Genomic DNA, 19,850 nt, shown 5'->3' with positions numbered 1-19,850 from the left:
TGGATGGACGGGGCCCACTGACGGCTGCGGTGGTTTCTGCTCCCGGTAGGTTGATGGTGACTGCCTTTCCCTGCACCTGTGTAGTGTGTACGGTTCCAATGGGTTCCCACCGGTAACCCGCTCCCCAGCTTGGATGGGTGCTGGCTCTGGCCCTGGGAACTTTAGCCTTCGCGGTGACTGTGTTTCCCTTCACGGTTTGAGCTGTCGCCTTCTATCGGGACTTGGCTGCTGGGAAACCCAGGAGGTTCTCTTCGCTTACGGATTTGACAAATTGGACGGCGACTCCTAGCCTTGTCAGGGTCCGTAAGACCTGCTGGATGGTGCTGGCTTCTCTTTGCTCGCCGGTCCGGTACTGCTGGGCCACACCCGTTCACGGTCCTTTCGGTTCGCTCCAATCGGCCTCTCCTGCAGACGGTCACCACCGTCTGCCAACCTTGCTGTACCGTCCGGGCCACACACCCGGACGCCGTCAGACAATTGCTCTCTTCCACTTCACTCCTCTCACTTCAAAACTCTCATCTCAACTCCTTCCTTTTCCCGCCTCCAGGACTGTGTACTCCTTGGTGGGCGGGGCCAACCGCCTAGCCCACCCCCTGGTGTGGACATCAGCCCCTGGAGGAAGGCAACAAGGATTTTGTTTGGCTTTGGTGTGCCTAACCGGGGTGTGGGTGTGTGTTGGTGTTGTTCTGTGACGACCTGGCTTGTCCAGGGCTCCACACACAAGTAGCAGAGCAAAAAAAAAAATTAACTCAAGACCATAACCTGAGCATAGTAGGGTATAGTGTCGCGGGCGGTGGGGCGCTGCGCTCACCACGCTCGGGTCCGGCGCTGCTGCTACTGCTGCTCGGTGGCTCGAGCGGTGGGCCGGATCCGGGGACTCGAGCGGCGCTCCTCACCCGTGAGTGAAAGGGATGGTTTGTTGGTGTTTGGAATGTCGGTTTGTGACGCCACCCACAGTGTGTGGTGAGGTTGGGGCACCACCGCTGCTCTGTATGGGGATCCCGGGAGTGATGACAGGGAGCAGCTGGGATGATTTCCTCCCCTCCGTGGGTAGGGGGATTTTGGTAGTCCCGGGGCCCGGAGTTGTTGTCTGTAAAGTGGATTGTGGGGCTTGGCCAGGTGCAGGGTCGCGGGGCAGCGCAGTGCCAGACGGCACGGTGGTACTTACTCAGCCAGTAACTCACACGGAGTCTCTGGTAAAACAAACGGCTGGATGGACGAGTCCCACAGACGGCTGCGACGGTCACTCCCGGTAGGTTGGCGGTAACTGTCTCTCCCTGCACCGGTGTTATGTTCTCGGCCCGATGGCTTCCCACCGGTAACCCGCTCCCCAGCGGTATATCTGCCGGAGGAGCCCCCTTTTGCCCGCTGGCCCTGGGAACCCTAGCTGTGGCGGTAGCTGTATTTCCCTTCACGGTTGAGCGGTTGCCTTCAGTCGGGTCTTTACTGCTGGGAAACCCCGGAGGTTCCCGTCGCTGACGGATTTGACCAGTTTAACGGCGACTACAAGCCTGGTTGGGGTCCGTAGGCCCTGCCGGATGGTGCTGGCTTCTCTTCCCTCTCCGATCCGGTACCGGCAGGCCACCGCCCGTCCCGGTCCTTACGGTTGTGCGTCAATCAGCCTCTCCTGCAGACGGTCACCACCATCTGCCAACCTTGCTCTCAGGTGTCCGGGCCACGTACCCGGACTCTGTCAGTCTGCTCCTTAACTCTAACTCTCAACAACTCAACTCAACTGAACTCCTTTTCCCGCTCCAGGACTGTGAACTCCTCGGTGGGTGGGGGTCAACCGCCTGGCTCCGCCCCACCCTGGTGTGGACATCAGCCCCTGGAGGGAGGCAACAAGGATTTGTGTCTGGCTTTGATGTTCCTAACTGGGGTGTGGGGTGTGTTGTTGCAGTACCTGTGACGTCCTGGCTTGTCCAGGGCGCCACAATAGTTACCGAGGGCCCAGTATGGGGGTCAGGATGGCACAGAAAAAAAACGACGCATTGCGCCAGTCAGGCTGGCTTCATCAGGAGACTGGCGCAACGCGACAGTTTTTTTTTCTGTGCCATCCTGACCCCCATACTGGGCCTTCGGTAACTATACCCTACTATGCTCAGGCTATGGTCTTGAGTTAATTTTTTTTTTTTTTTTGCTCTGCTACTTGTGTGCACAGCTCTAGTACCTTTGGGATAGAGTGGAGGGTTGGGTCTTGTAGCCATATGGTGGTGATGATAATTCATCTATAGTACGATTATATAAGACACCGCCAGCTACCAACCCTTCTGTATATTTATATCTATACATTTTATTATGCTGTGGGGGAGTTGCAGTGTGTTGGTATTTAAACCTTATTGGTGAATATAGGGACCCCTAGTTCAGAACTTTCTGTTACCATGCAGGGTTATTCAGGATGACAATTGCTATGTATTTGTATTTTAAATGATTTTAATGTGTATTTCATTGCCACTTGTAACATAAATAAAATCTTTGCATGTTTTTGCACAACATAGATCCATGTTAGGTATCATTCATTTATTATATATAAGCTTGGTGCCTTTTTGTGTACTTTTTTCTTAGTGTACGTTGGATTACTGTTGTACTTGGCACATAGCTTTTCTTTGGGAATATACAGTGCCTACAAGTAGTATTCAACCCCCTGCAGATTTAGCAGGTTTACACGTTCGGAATTAACTTGGCATTGTGACATTTGGACTGTAGATCAGCCTGGAAGAGTGAAATGCACTGCAGCAAAAAAGAATGTTATTTCTTTTTTTTATTTATTTATTTTTTTAAATTGTGAACAGTTTATTCAGAGGGTCATTTATTATTCAACCCCTCAATCCACCAGAATTCTGTTTGGTTCCCATAAAGTATTAAGAAGTGTTTCAGGCACAAAGAACAATGAGCTTCACATGTTTGGATTAATTATCTCTTTTTCCAGCCTTTTCTGACTAATTAAGACCCTCCCCAAACTTGTGAACAGCACTCATACTTGGTCAACATGGGAAAGACAAAGGAGCATTTCAAGGCCATAAGAGACAAGATCGTGGAGGGTCACAAGGCTGGCAAGGGGTACAAAACCCTTTCCAAGGAGTTGGGCCTACCTGTCTCCACTGTTGGGAGCATCATCCGGAAGTGGAAGGCTTATGGAACTACTGTTAGCCTTCCACGGCCTGGACAGCCTTTGACAGTTTCCACCCGTGCCGAGGCCAGGCTTGTCCGAAGAGTCAAGGCTAACCCAAGGACAACAAGGAAGGAGCTCCGGGAAGATCTCACGGCAGTGGGGACATTGGTTTCAGTCAATACCCTAAGTAACGTACTCCACCGCAATGGTCTTCGTTCCAGACGAGCCCGTAAGGTACCTTTACTTTCAAAGCGTCATGTCAAGGCTCGTCTACAGTTTGCTCATGATCACTTGGAGGACTCTGAGACAGACTGGTTCAAGGTTCTCTGGTCTGATGAGACCAAGATCGAGATCTTTGGTGCCAACCACACACGTGACGTTTGGAGACTGGATGGCACTGCATACGACCCCAAGAATACCATCCCTACAGTCAAGCATGGTGGTGGCAGCAGCATCATGCTGTGGGGCTGTTTCTCAGCCAAGGGGCCTGGCCATCTGGTCCGCATCCATGGGAAGATGGATAGCACGGCCTACCTGGAGATTTTGGCCAAGAACCTCCGCTCCTCCATCAAGGATCTTAAGATGGGTCGTCATTTCATCTTCCAACAAGACAATGACCCAAAGCACACAGCCAAGAAAACCAAGGCCTGGTTCAAGAGGGAAAAAATCAAGGTGTTGCAGTGGCCTAGTCAGTCTCCTGACCTTAACCCAATTGAAAACTTGTGGAAGGAGCTCAAGATTAAAGTCCACATGAGACACCCAAAGAACCTAGATAACTTGGAGAAGATCTGCATGGAGGAGTGGGCCAAGATAACTCCAGAGACCTGTGCCGGCCTGATCAGGTCTTATAAAAGACGATTATTAGCTGTAATTGCAAACAAGGGTTATTCCACAAAATATTAAACCTAGGGGTTGAATAATAATTGACCCACACTTTTATGTTGAAAATTTATTAAAATTTAACTGAGCAACAGAACTTGTTGTTTTGTAAGATTTATGCATCTGTTAATAAATCCAGCTCTTGTTTGAAGTTTGCAGGCTCTAACTTATTTGCATCTTATCAAACCTGCTAAATCTGCAGGGGGTTGAATACTACTTGTAGGCACTGTAGGTGATGTCCAGACTTTTCTAGTAGACATGTGGTGCCATGATGTAGACATATACGTGGATGGGGCCAAAAACCAGGATGAGGCTATTATGTGGATATTTACTAGGATGTTGCCATGGGGGGACATATATACCAGGAAGGGGCCATGATGGGGACATGTATACCAGGATGGTGCCATATTACGGACATATATACCAGGATGGGGCCATGATGTGGACATATACCAGGATGCTGACAAATATCCCAGGATGGGGGCATATGTACCAGGATGGAGGACATATATATCAGGATGAGTGACATATTTACCAGGAAGTGGCCCAGGATGGGGGACATGAGTACAGAATGCACCCTACTCTACTCCGCTCTCTGTGCCCTGCAGCCCCTAATCTGTTGTTTGCTCTCTGCTCTCCTCTCTGCACTTCCTCTACTCTGCTCTCTGCCCCTTGCTCTCCTGTGCGCTATGCTCTCTGCCCCTTGCTCTCCTGTGCGCTGCTCTCTGCCCCCTGCTCTCCTGTGCACAATGCCCTCTGTCCCTGCTCTCCTGTGCACAATGCCCTCTGTCCCTGCTCTCCTGTGCACAATGCCCTCTGTCCCTGCTCTCCTGTGCACAATGCCCTCTGTCCCTGCTCTCCTGTGCACTATGCCCTTTGCCCCCTGCTCTCCTGTGCACTATGCCCTCTGCTCCCTGCTCTCCTGTGCACTATGCCCTCTGCCCCCTGCTCTCCTGTGCAGAATGCCCTCTGCCCCCTGCTCTCCTGTGCAGAATGCCCTCTGCCCCTGCTCACTTGTGCAGAATGCCCTCTGACCCCTGCTCTCCTGTGCACTATGCCCTCTGACCCCTGCTCTCCTGTGCACTATGCTCTCTGCCTCCTGCTCTCCTGTGCACTATGCTCTCTGCCTCCTGCTTTCCTGTGCACTATGCTCTCTGCCTCCTGCTCTCCTGTGCACTATGCTCTCTGCCCCTGCTCTTCTGTGCACTATGCTCTCTGCCCCCTGCTCTCCTGTGCACTATGCTCTCTGCCCCCTGCTCTCCTGTGCACTATGCTCTCCGCCTCCTGCTCTCTTGTGCACTATGCTCTCCGCCTCCTGCTCTCTTGTGCACTATGCTCTCTGCCTCCTGCTCTCCTGTGCACTATGCTCTCCGCCTCCTGCTCTTCTATGCACTCGGATCTCTTTCGCTCTCTGCCCCCTGCTCTCCTGTGCACTATGCTCTCTGCCTCCTGCTCTCCTGTGCACTATGCTCTCTGCCTCCTGCTTTCCTGTGCACTATGCTCTCTGCCTCCTGCTCTCCTGTGCACTATGCTCTCTGCCTCCTGCTCTCCTGTGCACTATGCTCTCTGCCCCTGCTCTCCTGTGCACTATGCTCTCCGCCTCCTGCTCTTCTATGCACTCGGATCTCTTTCGCTCTCTGCCCCCTGCTCTCTTGTGCACTATGCTCTCTGCCCCCTGCTCTCTTGTGCACTATGCTCTCTGCCCCCTGCTCTCTTGTGCACTATGCTCTCTGCCCCCTGCTCTCCTGTGCACTATGCTCTCTGCCCCCTGCTCTCCTGTGCACTATGCTCTCCGCCTCCTGCTCTCTTGTGCACTATGCTCTCTGCCTCCTGCTCTCCTGTGCACTATGCTCTCCGCCTCCTGCTCTTCTATGCACTCGGATCTCTTTCGCTCTCTGCCCCCTGCTCTCCTGTGCACTATGCTCTCTGCCTCCTGCTCTCCTGTGCACTATGCTCTCCGCCTCCTGCTCTTCTATGCACTCGGATCTCTTTCGCTCTCTGCCCCCTGCTCTCCTGTGCACTATGCTCTCTGCCTCCTGCTTTCCTGTGCACTATGCTCTCTGCCTCCTGCTCTCCTGTGCACTATGCTCTCTGCCCCTGCTCTTCTGTGCACTATGCTCTCTGCCCCCTGCTCTCCTGTGCACTATGCTCTCTGCCCCCTGCTCTCCTGTGCACTATGCTCTCTGCCTCCTGCTCTCTTGTGCACTATGCTCTCTGCCTCCTGCTCTCCTGTGCACTATGCTCTCCGCCTCCTGCTCTTCTATGCACTCGGATCTCTTTCGCTCTCTGCCTCCTGCTCTCCTGTGCACTATGCTCTCTGCCTCCTGCTCTCCTGTGCACTATGCTCTCTGCCTCCTGCTTTCCTGTGCACTATGCTCTCTGCCTCCTGCTCTCCTGTGCACTATGCTCTCTGCCCCTGCTCTCCTGTGCACTATGCTCTCCGCCTCCTGCTCTTCTATGCACTCGGATCTCTTTCGCTCTCTGCCCCCTGCTCTCTTGTGCACTATGCTCTCTGCCCCCTGCTCTCTTGTGCACTATGCTCTCTGCCCCCTGCTCTCTTGTGCACTATGCTCTCTGCCTCCTGCTCTCCTGTGCACTATGCTCTCCGCCTCCTGCTCTTCTATGCACTCGGATCTCTTTCGCTCTCTGCCCCCTGCTCTCCTGTGCACTATGCTCTCTGCCTCCTGCTCTCCTGTGCACTATGCTCTCTGCCTCCTGCTTTCCTGTGCACTATGCTCTCTGCCTCCTGCTCTCCTGTGCACTATGCTCTCTGCCCCTGCTCTCCTGTGCACTATGCTCTCCGCCTCCTGCTCTTCTATGCACTCGGATCTCTTTCGCTCTCTGCCCCCTGCTCTCTTGTGCACTATGCTCTCTGCCTCCTGCTCTCCTGTGCACTATGCTCTCTGCCTCCTGCTTTCCTGTGCACTATGCTCTCTGCCCCCTGCTCTCTTGTGCACTATGCTCTCTGCCTCCTGCTCTCCTGTGCGCTATGCTCTCTGCCCCCTGCTCTTCTATGCGCTCTGCCCCCTGCTCTCCTGTGCACTATGCTCTCTGCCCCCTGCTCTCCTGTGCGCTATGCTCTCTGCCCCCTGCTCTCCTGTGCGCTATGCTCTCTGCCCCCTGCTCTCTTGTGCGCTATGCTCTCTGCCCCCTGCTCTCTTGTGCGCTATGCTCTCTGCCCCCTGCTCTCTTGTGCGCTATGCTCTCTGCCCCCTGCTCTCTTGTGCGCTATGCTCTCTGCCCCCTGCTCTCTTGTGCGCTATGCTCTCTGCCCCCTGCTCTCTTGTGCGCTATGCTCTCTGCCCCCTGCTCTCCTGTGCGCTATGCTCTCTGCCCCCTGCTCTCCTGTGCGCTATGCTCTCTGCCCCCTGCTCTCTTGTGCGCTATGCTCTCTGCCCCCTGCTCTCTTGTGCGCTATGCTCTCTGCCCCCTGCTCTCTTGTGCGCTATGCTCTCTGCCCCCTGCTCTCTTGTGCGCTATGCTCTCTGCCCCCTGCTCTTCTATGCACTATGCTCTCTGCCCCCTGCTCTTCTATGCACTATGCTCTCTGCCCCCTGCTCTTCTATGCACTATGCTCTCTGCCCCCTGCTCTTCTATGCACTATGCTCTCTGCCCCCTGCTCTCCTGTGCACTATGCTCTCTGCCCCCTGCTCTTCTATGCACTATGCTCTCTGCCCCCTGCTCTTCTATGCACTCGGATCTCTTTCGCTCTCTGCTCCCTGCTCTCCACACACCAGTGTATCTCTATGGGATGCAGTTTTCTCCCGCTTGTTGTGAGTGATAGGACCGAGAGCTGACAGGCTGAATCCTTTCTTTGGGGACCTGGGCGGGGATTGTCTGGTGACGTCATGCCGGCCGTGACACGCTCTACTTTACACCGGAGGGAGGAGTTATGCTAATAGTGGGCGTGGCCTTTACTGTCCCCAGCTTCGCCAAAGCTGCAGCTGATCAAAGCGAGCAAAGCATCAGAAGTGGTGCAGCCGGAGACAGCGGCAGGTGAGTGCCGGGCACATGGGCCTGTGTGGTGGGGTCTGTCAGCAGCTATTACACCTGTTCATCCTTCTCCTGGAGCAAAAGGACCAATGTCATGTACTGCCCTCTACCCGGGGCCAGGAAAAGTGGTACCTCCCCCATCACACCCAGCACACAGGGCAAATGCCCAGTCACCCACCCTTAGCTACACCCCTGCACCTGTATGATGGCAGAAGGCAATATGCAGAGCTACAGCATCACTATCTATCTAATATATCTCTCTCTATCCATTATATATATCATCTCTCTATCTATTATATCTATCTATCTATCATGTCTCTATTATTATCCCTATCTCTCTATCTCACACCTATTATTCTTCCTCCTTAGCCTCTCCATTCTTCATACACAGTAATGTCTCCTTCTTCTTCCTGCATAATGTATGTTATTTATTAAATAACATATATATATGTGACATTATCTTCACACTTTGCCATCACTCCCCATTAGAAGCGCCTTTGCGCTCGATTCTGGAGCTCACATGTTGTGGTACCTGAGCTCAATTGTCTTTGCATGATGCAAATTCCCCTTCTCTACTACAGTACTCCCTGGCACTGTGAATACCTCCTTTGGCTGGATCCCCTGGCATTGTCTGCCTGCATTGCAGGGTCTAACATTCCCTGGCCAATATAAACGACTATTTCTGAAAGCCGCCATCATATATGAGACATACGTGTGATTAGACATGGGGATTTGTTGCGCTGCACCTCCACATACTTTTTATGTGTGACATCCCTGCAATGCATCTCCATTTCCACCCCTGCCCGGGGCGCATTATGCCTGCAGTGCACCAGTGCTACACACTGACAGAGGAGAGACAGTCACACTACATTGTGCAGAGGACGGTACCGCGAGCTCTGGGGACAGAGAGCAGCTCCTATATCAGGATAGTCCAGAATGGCACCTGTAGCAAGGCGCACTGCAGACATCATAGTGAAGAATATAGAATAAAAGATTGCTAACACCTGTGCAGGGGTAAAACGTATATAATAATAATAATGAGTTTTATTTCTATAGCGCCAACATATTCCGCAGCGCTTTACAATGCAGAGGGGACATGTACAGACAATATGTATCTGCTGCCCCCTCATACGAGGCCTCTAGTATTTTATGCCCATCTAATTTAAAGCCCTGACTTTGGGTCCTATCCTCCGCACTGTGTCTAGGTGCCGGAGATGAATCGTTCTCCAGGGACCATTTTTTTTTTAAAATAAGATTTATTGCCAATAGCGCATATAGCAGAGGTTATTTTTAAAGCAGATCTCTTTTCATTAGGCCGGTGAATATAAAAGCTAGCCATCCATGTAATGGCAGGTCTGAGGCTCAGTGAGAGGGAAACGCAGCCCAGATGTTCTGTGAATGTCTATGGATATGGCCTGCCGGTGCCAGCCTGTCCATGGCGTACATGCCAGTGTAGTACCTAATAACAGGTAATGCCATTCTTCTCACCGGTCTGCCACTACAAACACTGGTTAATTATTAGCTAATGTCGCTACTGTAATAGGATTCATCCAAAGAAATCTGGGACCTAACACAGGTGCGGGAATAGGAAGAGACCAAGGAATATTCTAGATAAGGATAATGCCACTGGAAGAAATACAAGCAGCAGACAAAGGAAGGCAAGCATCATCTCAAGCCTGAACAAAGGCGCATGCTCAGAAAAAAGAAGCTTCATAATCCCCTAGATCCACACAGAGCCCAGCCCTGCCTTCATCATGGCACCTGCTGGTGTGGGGGAGTCAGCACCGCCATCCTGTATACCGTGCAGTGTGGGCAACACGGGGCAGACACGTCATGTGTTGTGCTCTATCATCTATCTATCTACTGTATCTATCTACTGTATCTATCCATCTATCTACTGTATCTATCCATCTATCAACTAGGTATCATCTAAGTATCATCTTTTTTATCCTTTTTTCTTTTTTTCATCTTTTTTTTGCCTTTCTGTTTTCCTTTTTACCTTTTTTTTCCCCCATCTTTTTCATCTTTCTTTCTGTCTGTCTTTCCATCTCTCTTCTTCTCTTCCTTTTTCTTTCTTTTATCCTTTTTTCTTTCTTTCATTCTATCTTTCCTTTTTTCCGTCCTTCCTTCCTTCCTTCCTTCATTTCTTTCTTTCCCTGTTTCTTTCTTTTTCTTTACTTCTTTCTTTCTTTTTTTTCCTTCCTATCTTACTTTCCTTTCTATCTTACCGTTCATTCATTCTTTCTTCCCTTCCTTTCTATCTCACCTTCTTCTTTTTTTCTTTTTCTCTCTTTTTCTTTCTTAGCTTCCTTCCTTTCTATTTTACCTTTCTTCCTTCCGTCTCTTCTTGCTTTCTATCTTACTTTTCATCCTTCCGTCTCTCCCTTCCTTCCATCTCTCCCTTCCATCTCTCCCTTCCTTGCATCTCACCCTTCCTTGTGTCTCCCCCTTCCTTCCTTCTTTCCTTCTGTCTCTACCTTCTTTCCTTCCATCTCTCCCTTCCTTCCGTCTCTCCCTTCCTTCCGTCTCTCCCTTCTTTCCTTCCGTCTCTCCTTTCCTTCCTTCCTTCCTTCCTTCCTTCCTTCCGTCTCTCCCTTCCGTCTCTCCCTTCCTTCCATCTCACCCTTCTTTCCTTCTGTCTTTCCCTTCCTTCCGTCTCTACCTTCCTTCCATCTCTCCTTTCTTTCCTTCTGTCTATCTCCTCCTTCCTTCCATCTCTCCCTTCTTTCCTTTAGTCTCTTTCTTCCTTCCTTCCGTCTCTCCCTTCTTTCCTCCCGTCTCTCCCTTCCTTCCGTCTCTCCCTTCCTTCCGTCTCTCCCTTCCTTCCATCTCTCCTTTCTTTCCTTCTGTCTATCTCCTCCTTCCTTTCGTCTCTCCCTTCTTTCCTTTAGTCTCTTTCTTCCTTCCTTCTGTCTCTCCCTTCTTTCCTCCCGTCTCTCCCTTCCTTCTGTCTCTCCCTTCTTTCCTTCCATCTCTCCGTTCCTTCCTTCCTTCCGTCTCTCTCCCTTTCTTCCTTCCGTCTCCCCCTTCCTTCCGTCTCTCCCTTCTTTCCTTCCGTCTCTCCCTTCCTTCCGTCTCTCCCTTCCTTCCGTCTCTCCCTTCCTTCCGTCTCTCCCTTCTTTCCTTCCGTCTCTCCCTTCTTTCCTTCCGTCTCTCCCTTCTTTCCTTCCGTCTCTTTCTTCCTTCCGTCTCTCCCTTCTTTCCTTCCGTCTCTCCCTTCCTTCCGTCTCTCCCTTCCTTCCGTCTCTCCCTTCCTTCCGTCTCTCCCTTCTTTCCTTCCGTCTCTCCCTTCTTTCCTTCCGTCTCTCCCTTCTTTCCTTCCGTCTCTTTCTTCCTTCCGTCTCTCCCTTCTTTCCTTCCGTCTCTCCCTTCTTTCCTTCCGTCTCTTTCTTCCTTCCGTCTCTCCCTTCTTTCCTTCCGTCTCTCCCTTCTTTCCTTCCGTCTCTTTCTTCCTTCCGTCTCTCCCTTCTTTCCTCCCTTCTCTCCCTTCCTTCCTTCCGTCTCTCCCTTCTTTCCTCCCGTCTCTCCCTTCCTTCTGTCTCTCCCTTCTTTCCTTCCGTCTCTCCGTTCCTTCCTTCCTTCCGTCTCTCTCCCTTTCTTCCTTCCGTCTCCCCCTTCCTTCCGTCTCTCCCTTCTTTCCTTACGTCTCTCCCTTCCTTCCGTCTCTCCCTTCCTTCCGTCTCTCCCTTCTTTCCTTCCGTCTCTCCCTTCTTTCCTTCCGTCTCTCCCTTCTTTCCTTCCGTCTCTTTCTTCCTTCCGTCTCTCCCTTCTTTCCTCCCTTCTCTCCCTTCCTTCCGTCTCTCCCTTCCTTCCTTCCGTCTCTCCCTTCCTTCCTTCCGTCTCTCCCTTCCTTCCTTCCGTCTCTCCCTTCCTTCCTTCCGTCTCTCCCTTCCTTCCTTCCATCTCTCCCTTCCTTCCTTCCATCTCTCCCTTCTTTCCTTCCGTCTCTCCCTTCTTTCCGTTAGTCTCTTTCTTACTTCCATCTCTCCCTTCTTTCCTTCCGTCTCTCCTTTCCTTCCTTCCTTCCTTCCTTCCTTCCGTCTCTCCCTTCCTTCCATCTCACCCTTCTTTCCTTCTGTCTCTCCCTTCCTTCCGTCTCTCCCTTCCTTCCATCTCTCCTTTCTTTCCTTCTGTCTATCTCCTCCTTCCTTTCGTCTCTCCCTTCTTTCCTTTAGTCTCTTTCTTCCTTCCTTCCGTCTCTCCCTTCTTTCCTCCCGTCTCTCCCTTCCTTCTGTCTCTCCCTTCTTTCCTTCCATCTCTCCGTTCCTTCCTTCCTTCCGTCTCTCTCCCTTTCTTCCTTCCGTCTCCCCCTTCCTTCCGTCTCTCCCTTCTTTCCTTCCGTCTCTCCCTTCCTTCCGTCTCTCCCTTCCTTCCGTCTCTCCCTTCCTTCCGTCTCTCCCTTCTTTCCTTCCGTATCTCCCTTCTTTCCTTCCGTCTCTCCCTTCTTTCCTTCCGTCTCTCCCTTCTTTCCTTCCGTCTCTTTCTTCCTTCCGTCTCTCCCTTCTTTCCTTCCGTCTCTCCCTTCTTTCCTTCCGTCTCTTTCTTCCTTCCGTCTCTCCCTTCTTTCCTTCCGTCTCTCCCTTCTTTCCTTCCGTCTCTTTCTTCCTTCCGTCTCTCCCTTCTTTCCTCCCTTCTCTCCCTTCCTTCCTTCCGTCTCTCCCTTCTTTCCTTCCGTCTCTCCCTTCTTTCCTTCTGTCTCTCCCTTCCTTCCTTCCATCTCTCCCTTCTTTCCTTCCGTCTCTCCCTTCTTTCCTTTAGTCTCTTTCTTCCTTCCATCTCTCCCTTATTTCCTTCTGTCTCTCCCTTCTTTCCTTCCGTCTCTCCCTTCTTTCCTTTAGTCTCTTTCTTCCTTCCGTCTCTCCCTTCTTTCCTCCCGTCTCCCTTCCTTCTGTCTCTCCCTTCTTTCCTTCCATCTCTCTCTCTCCCTTCCTTCCGTCTCTCCCTTTTTTCCTTCCGTCTCTCCCTTTTTTCCTTCCGTCTCTCCCTTTTTTTCCTTCCGTTTCTCCCTTCTTTCCTTCCATCTTTCCCTTCTTCCCTTTCGTCTCTCCCTTTCTTCCTCCCTTCCTTCCGTCTCTCCCTTCCTTCCGTTTCCCCCTTCCTTTCATCTCTCCTGTCCTTCCTTCCGTCTCTCCATTCCTTCCTTCTTTCTCTCTTCTTTGTAAGATCTGATCTGAAGTTAATAATTCATACACCCACATGCATCACTTTTAGGCCACATTCACACGTTGAGTATTTGGTGAGTTTTTTTTATATCAATACTTGTGAGACAAAACCAGGAGTGGAACAATCAGAGGAAAAGTATAATAGAAACACGTCACCACGTCTGCATTTATTACCCACTCTTGTACAATTACTGAGGTAAAAACTCACCAAATATTGATAATGTGAATGTGGCCTTAGGGTACATTGTCACCAGAAATGCCTGTGTTTTCTCCTCCACATCCCACCTTTATTTCTATGATAAAACCACAAGGCTGCGCTTATCACTGGAATGATTATGAGATCTATTTCCAATCATCCAATTCACGTTTTCTTATTCTTTGCTCTCCCTATTGTTTCTTCACACCCATAGAATGACATAAATCCTGTTGGTTACAATGCACAGGATTTAACTGGAAAAAAATAGAATAAAACAATCTTGCTTGGTACTTTTGTGTATTATTATAATGCTTATTCTGCAATATATGACATTTAACTGTTGCCTCCCCAGAAAGAGAATTCTAGAATATTTCCATCAGTAATTTAGCAGTTTTAGTCCTGTAAACCATTCAGTCCTTATATTTTCTATTCTGATACAGAATTCTTTATATTTCAGTTGTGTTGCCCGAGGTGTATGATATGGGGAAAGCATTATGTCAGGCCTGGAATGGGCTAGTCATGTAGATATTCTGCATGATCAGTGTCATCTGTCCTCTGCTACCTGTGATAAAGCAGATTTATTTAGCAGAATGTGAGATAGATATCATCAGTGGAATATGACGTCCCCGGGGGTGAGCATGTGTGAGAAATGGTCGCGGCATCTGGCAGGAGTTCTGCTTTGTCATGTTCTAGCAGCAGGAGAGGCTTTATACCGTCAGCGCTGTAGATAGAGAAAGGGGATGAAAATGGAGAATAAAACCTGTGAAGAAGGATGCACAGAGCACAAGTCCTGGGATACCAAATAATCAGGCAGAGAGCAGCCAGGACACATTGGTAATGCACAATGCTCTGCTCAACTGCTGGCTCCATGGCGAAATATTCGGCGTGTTATATGGAGAATCTCGTGTCTGGTGGTTTTGCCTTTTTAGCGTATTCACTTTAGGGCTTTTCAGGGGATATCAGGGCTTGACTACTACCAGGCTTTATTTCAGGTTCTCTTCTGTTTGCATGGTGTAAATCTAGCTGTGTGATGACCTGCTGAATTAACTTCCTAATATCTACATCCTATTATATGGGGTTACTCATCAGTGGTGGACACAGACAGAAAAGGGCCTCGCTGCAAGAACAGTATATGGGCCCTTTGCAGGACAATATGTTTATGAGCGTAGCTGTGTGCTGATTTGGAGGCAAGGTGGGCCCACTTCATTCTTGATCCCATGTACAGCTGGAAGTGGGCCACCTTAATTCTTGGGCTTCTGTGCAGCTGGAGGTGGGCCCCCTTCCTGGTCCCCGGTGGGGGCTGGAGGCAAGCAAGCCCCCTTTATTTCTCAGGCCACTGTGCGGCCAGAGGTGGGTCCCCTTACTTTATGGACCTCTGTGCAGCTGAATGTGGGCCCCCTACTTACTGGACCTCTGTGCGGTTGGATGTGGGTCCCTCTTACTTTTTGGGCTCCTGTGGGGTTGGAGGTGGGCCCCTTACGTATTGGACCCCTGTGCAGCTGGATGTGGACCCTCCTACTTACTCGATCTTTGTGCGGTTGGATGTGGGTCCCCCTTACTTCTTCGGCTCCTGTGGAGCTGGATGTGGGCCCCTTACTTATTGGACTCCTGTGCGGCTGGATGTGGTCCGCCTTACTTGTTGGGCTCCTGTGGGGCTGGAGGTGGGCCGTTTACATTGAGTGCACCGGAAACAGTGTAGTCGGATTCTGTCCGGGAGTCTGCATAACACATACTCGCAGCATCGTGACCGCTGTTCCGACGCCGGAGAATCCTCACAGTGCACAGTGCAAGCAAAGTGAGGATTCACAAGTCTGCAGTCATATATAGAGCCATGCAGACTTGACGTTTTAGACCGGACAACCCCTTTAAACTTTTCTGGTCAGGCCTGCTCAGTTCCAGAACTAGTTTTACTTTGTCAATCCACCATACTCAGTTGCAGCACTAGGATTATAGGAGCACAGTAATTAGAAGGGTGGAAATTTAGGACGGGCGAATACAAGTTGTTGAGGACAGCCATTAATAAAAGTCAGCAATGTATGATATCTTGTACAATTCTTTATAGTAACTGTAGTCTGCTATCCACACAGTCAATATTATAACTAAAAAGGTTGTTTATTAGTGTAAAGCCTCATTCAGACTTCCATGTAACATAATTTTTGTACAGACCGTGAAGAATGGACTACGCTGGTCTCCTGACCTGAACATGACAGCCTCATAGGAATATATACAGCTGTCAGGCTCATGTCAGGAGACCGGCATCCAGTCCAGTTTTTATAAAAGAATTGTCACTTTCTTCTATACACATGGCCATGTGGACAGACCTACAGGCTTTCACAAAGTCTGAAGGCTAAAAATTAATTTTCTAAAGCTGCATTCAGGCCCAAAGCTAATAAAGGGAATGTGTCAGCAGGTTTTTGCTCCCTCATCTGAGAATACCATGATGTAGAGGCAAAGAGTCCCTGAATCCAATGATGTAGCGGTTCTTACACAATGAGAGTTTTTAGATGTAACATGCAACAGAGCTGAGAAAGCTAACCCCGCCCACACCAGGCTCTATGTACATTGTCTATAGATGGTGAGCTGCTAATCACAAGAGGTGACAAGCTGTACTACCAGGCAGGAGGGAATGAAGCCCAGCAATGATAATCTCCAGTTAAACAGCAGCACGGACCTTGATAAGAGATGCATTGGTGAAATCTGTGTGTTAATCCCTACAGCATGCTGTCCTCAGATTACATAGCAAAAACCTGCTGACAGATTCCCTTTAATAAGACCATCATGTCCTTTCTCTTTTATAGCATATAGTTTACAGATATAACATTGTTGTTTTCATGTCAATGAAGGAAACAAATACAACTCTGGCAAAAATTAAGAGACCCCTACAAAATTCTCAGTTTTTCAGATTTTTCTCTTTATAGGTATATTATTTGAGTAAAATGTAAATTGTTCTTTTATTCTATAAACTACTGACAATTTCCAAGCAATAAATTTTGTATTTATTTTCTGAAATTGAGAATTGGTCAAACTAACAAAAAAATGCATTGCTTTCAGACACCTCAAATAATGCAAATAAAACAAGTTCATAATCATTTAGAAACAACAATACTAATAATGTTTTAGTCCAGGAAGAGTTCAGAAATTAATGTTTTGTGAAATAACCATGATTTTTAATCACAGCTTTCATGCGTCTTGGCATGCTTTCCACCAGTCTTTCACACTGCTTTTGGGTGACCGTATACCACGCCTGGCGCAAAAATTTAAGCAGTTCTTCTTTGTTTGATGGCTTGTGACTATCCATCTTCCTCTTGATTACATTCAAGAGGTTTTCAATGGGGTTCAGGTCTGGAGTTTGGATGGCCATGACATGGTTTTGATGTGGTGGTCCTTCATCCACACATTGATTGACCTAGCTGTGTGGCATGGCGCATTGTCCTGCTGGAAAAAACAGTCCTCAGAGTTAGGGAACATTGCCTGAGTAGAAGGAAGCAACTGTTTTTCCAGGATAGCATTGTATGAGGCTTGATTCATATGTCCTTTAGGGTACTTTCACACTTGCGTTGAACGGTATCCGTTGCATTGCGTTGTGTAACGGATGCAACGGATGTGTTGCATATAGTGACACAACGGATGCAACGGATGCTGCAAAACAACGCAATTAGTTTTGATTTTTTTTTTTTTTTTTTCCCGGTTTTACCAGCGGCAGACTATAGTGAACGATCAGCTGATCGTTCCCTGCAGCCGGCCGCTGGGTGATCAGCTGATTGCTCCCAGTAGCCGGCCGCCGGGTGATCAGCTGATCGCTCCCGCCCGCCGGGTGATCAGCTGATCGCTCCCGGCTGCCGGGTGATCAGCTGATCGCTCCCTGCAGCCGGCTGCCGGGTGATCAGCTGATCGCTCCCGGCCGCCGGGTGATCAGCTGATCGCTCCCTGCAGCCGGCCGCCGGGTGATCAGCTGATCGCTGTCACTTGCCGGCGCCCGGGCATGCCGGCGGGCGGGCGCTCAGCTGAGCGCTGTGACTTGCCGGCGGCCGGGCATGCTGGTGGCCGGTCATTCAGCTGAGCGCTGTCGCTTGCCGACGGCCGGGCGCTCAGCTGAACGTTCGGCCACCGCGAGCCAAAATAAAGTTTGATTTAAAAAAAAAAAAAAAAAAAAAAAAAAAAAAGCATGCGCAGTGAAATCCAGAGGATTCCGCTGCTCAAAATAACGTTACATGCTGCGTTCCTCCCGCTGGGCGGAAGCAACGGAGCGTCGCCCAGCGGAAGCAACGCAGCTCCTTTTGGTACAATCCGTCAACCATACAAGTCTATGGGAAACAGCGGAATCCGTTAACGGATTCCGCTGTTTCCCAAAAGGGCGGATTGTAACGGAAGGAAAATAACGCAAGTGTGAAAGTACCCTTACAAAGTTTAATCTGCCCAATTCCAGCCTTGCAGAAGCATCCCCAGATCACCATCGATCTGCGACCAAATTTCACAGTGGGTGCAAGACACTGTGTCTTGTACGCCTCTCCAGGTCTCCGTCAATCCATTAGACGACCAGGTGTTGGGCAAAGCTGAAAATAAGACTCATCAGAGAAGATTACCTAAAGCGGGCTTTACATGTAACGACATCGCTAATGAGATGTCGTTTTACTGTCACGGAATTCGCGACTCACATCCGGCCTCGTTAGCGTCGTTGTTGCGTGTGAAACGCAGGAACGAGGAACATCACCGTACCTGCGGCCACCGGCAATGAGGAAGGAAGGAGGTGGGCGGGATGTTCGTCCCGCTCATCTCCGCCCCTCCGCTTCTATTGGGCGGCCGCTTAGTGACACGCTGTGACGCCGAACAAACCACCCCCTTAGAAAGGAGGCGGATCGCCGGCCACGGCGACGCCGCTAGGCAGGTAAGTATGTGTGACGGGGTCGAGCGATGTTGTGCGCCATGGGCAGCGATTTGCCCATGACGCACAACCGACGGGGGCGGGTGCTTTCACCAGCGACATCGCTAGCGGTGTCGCTGTGTGTAAAGCCCGCTTAACTCCAGTCCTCTATGGTCCAATTCTTAAGGTCTTTGGCAAACTTCAGCCTGGCTCTCCTTTGCTTGTCATTAATGAAAGGCTTTTTTCTAGCTTTACATGATTTGAGCCCTGCCTCTGGGAGCCTGTTACAAACTGTTCTTGCTGTGCACTTCACCCAGCTGCCATTTGCCATTCCTTTTGTAGGTCTCTTGATGTCATCCTGTGGTTGCTGAGTGGCATTCGAATAAGATGACGGTCATCCCAGTCAGTGGAGAGTCGCTTTCGCCCTCTGCCGTTCTGTACTGTGGTTGGAATTCAATTGACACTGGAATGGAATGGCTGTTAGACATGTAGAGATGCAGATTTTTATAAAACTGTGCAGTGGTCTCTTAATTTTTGCCAGAGCTGTGTATGTAAAATTACAAATTGAAATTACAAGAATATATTTTTGTAATGATTTCAGGGGAATTTTTTTATAAACCGTAAAATAGTCATCCAAGTATACTATTGTGATGTATGGTGTAGCTGCACTGTGCTCCTGTGAGAGCGGGAGGAGGAGGACCAGCGTCTAGACAGAGCTGCTTGCTGGCAACGCCGCTCCAAGACTGCCCCATAGCTGCAGTGTCTGCTTCCAGCTGGATGGCTTCATGGCTGACTTAGTGGCTGACCTGACGGCTCTGCAGTCTGATTGAAAGCCTAGATAGATGAACCCTACGTCTTTACCATATGAGGCTTCTAATGCAGATGTATAATTATGTAGGAGGAGAACATGGGATCCAAGATAGAAATCAGAATCAATTACCTGCCTGATGTTTGAAGATTTACAAATAACAGCAATAGAAAAATAAATATTCCGAAAAATAATAGATGCAAAATAGTGCTACAGCAACGCCATTCCTGCACAATCAATGACATGCACCACAGTAATAATAATAGAAATGACAGTATTAGTAATGTTACTATTACTTGCCTTTGTTTTCTTCAAACCATACAGTGTGAAACAACGCCTTAGCGTCTTGGCCAATGAATTGAAAAGCTTGCTATTGTATGAGGAGCCAGGCTGAATAAATTATCATGTTGATTAGTCTTCAGTTTAGAGTAGCAGGATCATCAGATTCTGCCATCCTGTTTTGGGTTACGTTCCCATGATGAGTGATAGGGGTACTTTGCACGTTGCGACATCGCTACTGCAATATCGTCGGGGTGAAATCGAAAGTGACGTACATCCGGCGTCGGTAATGACGTCGCAACATGTAAAGCCTAGGAGAGAAGATGAACGAGCGTGAAACAGTCAAAAATCGGTGATCTGTGTCACGTCGTTCATTTTCATAATGTCGGTGCGTCCGCAGGTACGATGTTGTTTGTCGTTCCTGCAGCTCCACACATCGCTGTGTGTGAAGCCGAAGGACCGACAAACATCTCCTTACCTGCGCCCGCCGTCCACCGGCAAAGCGGAAGGGAGAAGGTGGGCGGGATGTTTACATCCCGCTCATCTCCGCTTCTATTGGC

At 49.7% G+C, this 19,850-nt stretch overlaps 1 protein-coding gene across 12 annotated transcripts in view; it reads left to right on the top strand.

The window, feature by feature from the left end:
* The first annotated feature begins 7,911 nt into the window (after positions 1-7,911).
* Positions 7,912-19,850, top strand: part of MAP2 (microtubule associated protein 2) — a 366,782-nt gene continuing 354,843 nt past the window's right edge. For 3 of the 12 annotated variants that reach the window (XM_075317562.1, XM_075317560.1, XM_075317557.1), the window contains exon 1: positions 7,913-7,987. The gene's annotated coding sequence lies outside the window, so the exon portion shown is untranslated. Of the gene's footprint in view, positions 7,988-19,850 lie in introns of all 12 variants that reach the window. The other 9 variants (XM_075317566.1, XM_075317565.1, XM_075317561.1 and 6 more) reach the window with 5 other exon arrangements.

This window comes from Anomaloglossus baeobatrachus, chromosome 7 (genome assembly GCF_048569485.1).
Source record: "Anomaloglossus baeobatrachus isolate aAnoBae1 chromosome 7, aAnoBae1.hap1, whole genome shotgun sequence".
NCBI lineage: Eukaryota > Metazoa > Chordata > Amphibia > Anura > Aromobatidae > Anomaloglossus > Anomaloglossus baeobatrachus.
The sequence above is the reverse complement of the archived record's forward strand: the minus strand, read 5'-3'. Positions and strand labels throughout refer to the sequence as shown.